The following is a 6,959-nucleotide window of genomic DNA, read 5'->3' as shown; positions in this document are numbered from 1 at the left end:
ACTCAGGCATATGATCAAAGAAAGAGCCTCATAATCAAATGTGATTGACAAAGCTATTCCGTCAATAATCTTGGAGATGACAACAAAGGTTTTCATCACGGGACAAGCTATACATAAAAAGGAATGTCATCATGGATTCAATAATTGCTATCACTGATACAAACTAATCATGGAGTCACTGATAAAATTTGAAGCAACTTCCTTGCTGGAGAATCAATGCACAAATCCTCTTATCAGACAGTCTGCATCAAAGGATAAAATGTCAATTCAAAGAAGGATTAGTGTTTCATCTGAAGCAGGAAGGTTGAAAAGCTTGCTCTGATTAAGAGTAAGGAAAGGATATGCTCGTGGCTAGACTGGAATCTCAGTAAAGGTGAAGTCAATGGTTTCTACCATAAGCTTCATCTGATAAAATTTTAGCTATGGCATTAGAAGCTCTCACCCTTGAACATTAACACAATGAACTCTTTTGTAAAAAGGGTTTAGTGAGAGGACTGCCTCATCTGAAATTCAGAGGGATGAAGAATGTGAGGCATGTCAGAAAGAGAAGTCAAAGACAACATCACATCAAAGTAAAGATATACCTTAGTGATGGTGGTTGACTACTCTTATGAAACAAAGTTGTTGTTCGTGCATTCTCAAGACAAATATCACAGATGGTGATTGATCATATCAGAAGGTCAAGTTGGAAGCAACTTTAAAAGAAATGATCTTGTGGTCAGATAATGGGACTGAATTCAAGAAGCAGTTCTAATTGATATCTGTAATATTAAGAATATTCTGAGACATATTCAGCACTAGGAACTCCGTGTTAGAATGGAGTGGTACAAAGAAAGAACCCGAACTTGATCAAAGCTACAAGGGAAATATCAAGCTAATCAAGACTTTCCTAAATACCAAAGGGCTGGAGCAGTCAAAACAGTTTGCAACAAGTAAGATCAAGCCTTGATCAGGATGTACACATGAAGACCATTAATGAGTTAATGGCCAACAGAAGCAAACACTGGATAACTTGAAAGTGTTTGAGAGAATGTTCTACATAAGCAAACAATAAAATGTTTTCAGTTGTTTGAAGATCTTAGCATTTGCAGCTAAGACTAGTTAGGATATTTTCCATGGCTACTCAGTGGAGTATACAACCTACAGGGCATTTGTGGTTGATCAACAGAAGGTGATTGAAAGTCTAAATGCATAGTTCAACAACTCCATTCTATAAGCTGTTACAGGAGAAATTAATGGTATTGATAATTCATATCCAAGCAGTGGAATGACAGTGTATAACATAACTCATTTCTTCAATGAAGCCAGTCAGCAAGGATAAGGATTTTCAGGAAATCCCAGCAACAGCTTAGGGGGAGCAATAGAAGGATCAACTAGTCAGACACAACACCACATTGAAAATTCAGAGGACACTAAAGAACATATCTACTGAGATAAAGGGTTTGATGTCAATATTATTCCCAGAGTCTAGTTTTTAAGTGATCCAGATGGTGGAGTAATGATTAGCAGGGCTACTGAGTAAGAATGATTATTTATCTAGTTTTCTATCTGAAGAAGAAACTAAGAAAGGTACAGAAGCTCTGATAGATTCGGATTGATTGGGTGATTGCAAAACAAGATGAACTCAATCAGTCAGCAAGCAGATTGTAGGGAAGCTGGTATCCAAACCAAATGACTATATTGTAATTGGTACAAGGATAACCAGAAGTCAAAACTGGATGACAATGCATTGTTACGAGGGACAAGGCCAAACTGGATGCTAGGTTATTATCAGAAGAAGTATCTAACAGAAAGCACCAGTGACGAGACTTGAGGATATTACGACATTTCAGGCACCTGATGCACATTCTACCTGGAATTGGACTCTAGTAAGTGTGTACAAGTGCACTCCTGGTTGGTGAGGTCAAAGGAAGTAGTCAATGCACAACAGTTCATAGAATTTGTAGTTGTAGATCTATTGGACTCTGTATATCTCTTCTTCACAAGCTCACTTCAGGTTGGTATGAAAAGTATCTTACTTAAGAAATCGTCAAGGACATGGTATGATACTCTAACTGAAGTTACAATTTAATGTGAACTAGTAGAGTCGTCATATTAATAACTCTCTTTATCACTAGGCACAAACATATTAAGGTATATGTGCAGTGATATCATGATAATGTTATATGTTGGTCTACTAACAAAACTTGTGCAAGATTATTTGCTAAGTAATTGTAGAGTAGGTATGGAGGAGCGTGTTGGAAAGGTTGCAATTCTATTTGGAATTACTACAAGTGTGCCAAAAGAATATTTCTTTTAGAAGCTCAAGTAAACCAAAAGAATGATGGAAATACAAGTAAGTTAAGGATCTTTTGAAGATGCAATATTTGAAAGTTCCTGAACATGCCAAGACTACTTACCAACAGAAACCACTAAAGTTTGATCAATACAACCCAGGTATAATGATAAGCTATAGAGGTATGACAAACTCACTCTTTTACTCAAATGCTAGTAGACAACGTGTATGTTCTCAAGATGCCAAAGTGCAAGGTTCTAAGTAGATCCTAGAGAATCCAATCTTATAGCTATTAACAAGATTATTAGATATCTTAAGGGACTGCCAACTCTTGGAGTAAAGTACCCTAAAGATATTATGTTTAACATGGTTGGCTATATAGATACGAATTATGTAGGTTGTAAGAAAGACAGGAGAAGCATCTCTGAAGCTGTCAACTTAAGTGACAGGAGAAAGCATCTCGGGAAGCTGTCAACTTCGTGGAAGAAGATTGATTTCTTGTTATGATAAGAGACAATCTCAAATCCAACAACTCTGTGAACACTCTATGACAAGGCACCTTCACACCAGGTATCATTTCTTTCGAGAGCATGTCTTTAGTCAAAGAGTCACTTGCAGAAACACTTATTAAATCACCTGTTAAAGTTAATTTTTCAAGTCTGGTTTGTAAGTGTGGGATATCATTCATTGCACATTAGTTGGAAATCTCATCTGTAAGTAATTCTTAATATAAGTTCACAAGTATTAAATCTTTAATATTTAAAGGACTTGTGAATTTATCAGTAATCCAATACCTCGTACTTAGTGCTAATATCTTGATTATCATGATTACAATGTCATATACGTTTGTGGTAGTTAAGTATTATAGCATTAAGTTTGAATTTTATTTTAATTAATTTAAATTATGACTGTAGACAATTCCATTCCATATCAGTCTCATAATTTAAATTATATTAAAATAATATATAGCATAGTTATTTGAATCATGTACGAATAATTGTGATACTTTTAGTATTAGTGATATTATTTAGAATTTTTGTTCTAAGTAATCAATGCTTATTTCTAAAATCACTAATATTGAAAGTTGAAGTATTTTCTAAGTTATGTGTATAAAACTCTCAATATTTTATATGCTTAGAAAGTATTTCTAAAATTACTAATTATCCAAAGAGTGATTGCCATGTATATAAGCCATATATCCTATTGGTGCTTACTCAAGGATAATTATAAATATTTAAGTGCTAGTATCTAACTCATAGATATTTATTATTTATTTATTTAATATTTATTTTGTGTAGTTTGGAATATGGAAATTGAAGCAATTCAATGATTTTATTTGCTCCAGAATTCAAATGAACTTAAAATAAATTAGCAACATGATTGATCATAACTAAATCTGTTAACGATTGATATCTAGTATATTAATTGTAATTAAACTGTTATAGGTTAATTATGAGGTTTTGATCATAGCAAATTTAGCAATGCTTATTTCTCAAGAATTCACTGAACTCAGAACATGATTGTAGCATGATTAGTTGTGTGTAAATTCTTGACTTATACCAGTTAATGATATTTAGTTAAGAGTTTAACTATGAACTAATTGTGAAGTATTAGTATTTGTGAATTACTTAGAACTCCTCTAAGTAATCAATGCTTATCTTCAGTCACTTATACTAATATAGAAAGTGTGAAAAAAATTTACAACTCTGGTTAAAATGTTTGATTGTTTTATTAGAAGTAACCATATGTTGTCAAGTTAGAATAATTTTTATACTTATTTGCAAATTCCTAAACACTTTAATAATAGATGCAATACTCAATGGATCAAAGTATATGGAACTTAAAATATTTTATAAGATTGCAAACAAGACAATGTTGGTTAATGTTGCTTTATTTATCGAACCAGTATTGTTTGAGATATTACAGTTATTAGGAGTTAACAATTGTACGATATATGAAATTGAATGTTGATGTCTTTTTGATAGATAATTGGTATTTAATTCATTGATATCTTATTTTAATATTTAAAATAGGATGCAACATAATTATTGGTATCTAAAGTACTTAACAAGTATCAGTCAATGATATATTGTTAATATTTTGTTGCAGATAATTGTGAGATTTTAAGTTCTAGTGAATTAATATGAGTTGCTATATCTGAAAGATTCACTACAATTTGAAATCAGCAGCATAGTCATTCTTATTAAGATTATTTATCAATAAACAATGTTGCTGGTAATAGTTTTATAAAGATAGATTATGGAGTTTTTGACATGAATGAGAATTGCTTCGACTTTACCCTAAGTGATCAATGCTTTTACAAAAACTCATTCATATTAAAAGATAAAATCTTTCTTTCTCTTCTTAATACTGCTAGATCATCAGTCTGTATTTTATCAAATCATTTATCTTTTTAGGCATAAAAACAGACTTGTGCACTCGAACAGTTTTAAGAGAAAAATCAAACTTCTTTCTACATTGGTGATTTCTTATTTCATTAAAATCTTTTAAAATCACTATTGTACATCATTTCTCTCAAAAGATTAAATGCATAATATTATTCATTATAGATCTTAAGTGTATTTTATCTCTATATTGCCATATGTTCTGTGATACAGGTTCAGCCTCCAATGGCCTTCTTTCATTTGATAGTTATGAGGTTGAAAACCCACAACTTCTATCCCAGACTGTAAAGACAAACACGCAAATAGAACCAACCAACACTCTCTTACCACTGAAATGAAGTATGAATGAACGTGAGGGAGAAAGCGCCTTAGTGCACCATATAAGGAAGGTTCTGAAGTCAACCCAGCAGCTCTGTCTCCTACAAAAATGAGTAGTATTCAAACCGAGGCAACTGTTAGCCCCCATACATCTTCTCAAAAAGATGTAATGGATGAAAAGGAACAAAACAGTTATTAGATTCATCCTCTCAACAGGGTGCATCTATTGAAATTTTCCCGTCGGCAAAGGTATCCGATGTATTGTCACCACCTCAAACATAAACAATTTTTGACGCACAAGGATAGGTTACACACACAAAGGATGGGTTGACGGAAATAAGAGTTTCGACCATTTAAAGGTCAGATTCGATTGTTTAAGGTTCTTTAATGGACCAATTGCCTTTACAGGTGTTAGGAGAGGATACTGGTCCAATAGCCATATGTCAGTGGTCAGTATCTACCTCCCTAAGCTTAAATCCCCTGGATGCATCTACGGATAGTGGATCTGACATAGGTGCAGATCGGCAACTTGTTGATAATGATTCAGATAATACCTGATGAGTCATAAGGAAATGTATTCACGGACATTAGAAGGGAACTTTGAGCTTTATGCTAAATTCTTCGAATCATTGTTTACCTTACCAGAGTTCAAATCTATAACCCTAAAAGGGAAACTAGCAACTTGTAGATTATGACTCAGATTCATCTGACGAGTTTAACAAGGATGGGGATTTGCCAACTCCCATTGCACCAACTGTGACCTCCTTAAGGATGGCTAATGTGATTTTCCTTGCAGGTACAGCTGGATTTTGGATCTATGAGAGGAGTGATACACTTGTGAGAATGAGTGTAAAACGGGCGGAGAGAAGAGTGAAACACATGTGAGGTACACGAAACAAAATCACACACTAACAGTAAGGAAGTAATACAAACACCATATCATATTCCCTATCCCTAAACATGGTTCTCGATACTTTGGGTATCGCATCTGTTTATGATTGGAACCTAACTCTTAGGGACCTAACATTTACAGATTGGATTAGAATACTTCGGGACCTAACAAGGTGGGAGCTAACAATTGGTAATAATTGGTGATCTCACAGTTGGGAGGTATAAGGAGTTGGGAATATTGGTTAACAGGATGATCAACGGTGAAGTCATTCTTGCAGCATTTAAAGGAACATGGTTGATCAGACTATGACTTTTTATTTCTTTTCCAACCAAGACAAATATGAGAACTCCTTCAAACAATAGCATACATTCCTTCTCTAAGGGGGAGATAAAAGCTTAAATAATAGTTTGGAGGATTCCTCAACTAAGGGGGAGAAATAGCAGGCAGGAGGAAAAAGGTAAAGTATATAACCACAACACCATTGTTGTTTGTAACTACGAATCCTATTGTACGGGAGAGGTGGTAAACACAAGGTGATTTCCTAGTAATCAGAAGAAGTGGTTTGGTTTCATCACTATTCTTCATAAGGGGAGAAGCTGTTTTCCAAAAGGGGAGTACCATTGGCTTTTATCTGCGGATCCTATTGTACAGGAGAGGTGGTAAACGAAGGGGATCTCCGTTAAGCAGTTGATTCTCATAGGTGGAGAAGCAAGAGAGATATGCGCTTCTCAACAAGAAATGTGGTTGTACAAAAGAAGCTGTTGATTATTACTTCAAGACTGAGAAGTATTATCTAGCAGAGATTTGAAGAACCAAGTAAATGAAGATGAAACTACTTGAAGATCAGTTCAGTGCTAGAGGACCAAGCATCTTTCATTTCAGTTACTCAAGAAATCTGGCAATGCAGTATTTGATCCAGAAAACCAATAGCAATATTTACAAGTCCTGGTACATTACTTTTTCTAGTTGTTAGTTGAGTTATCCTCTCTATTTAATTTGTTTGTTAGATTTAACAATCAAATAGGGGGGGATTATTGGTGAGACTGCGTAGCTGTATGAACAGTTACAT

Source organism: Apium graveolens, chromosome 2 (assembly GCF_009905375.1).
Source record: "Apium graveolens cultivar Ventura chromosome 2, ASM990537v1, whole genome shotgun sequence".
In the NCBI taxonomy this organism is placed as follows: domain Eukaryota; kingdom Viridiplantae; phylum Streptophyta; class Magnoliopsida; order Apiales; family Apiaceae; genus Apium; species Apium graveolens.
This window is presented reverse-complemented; position numbering follows the sequence as displayed.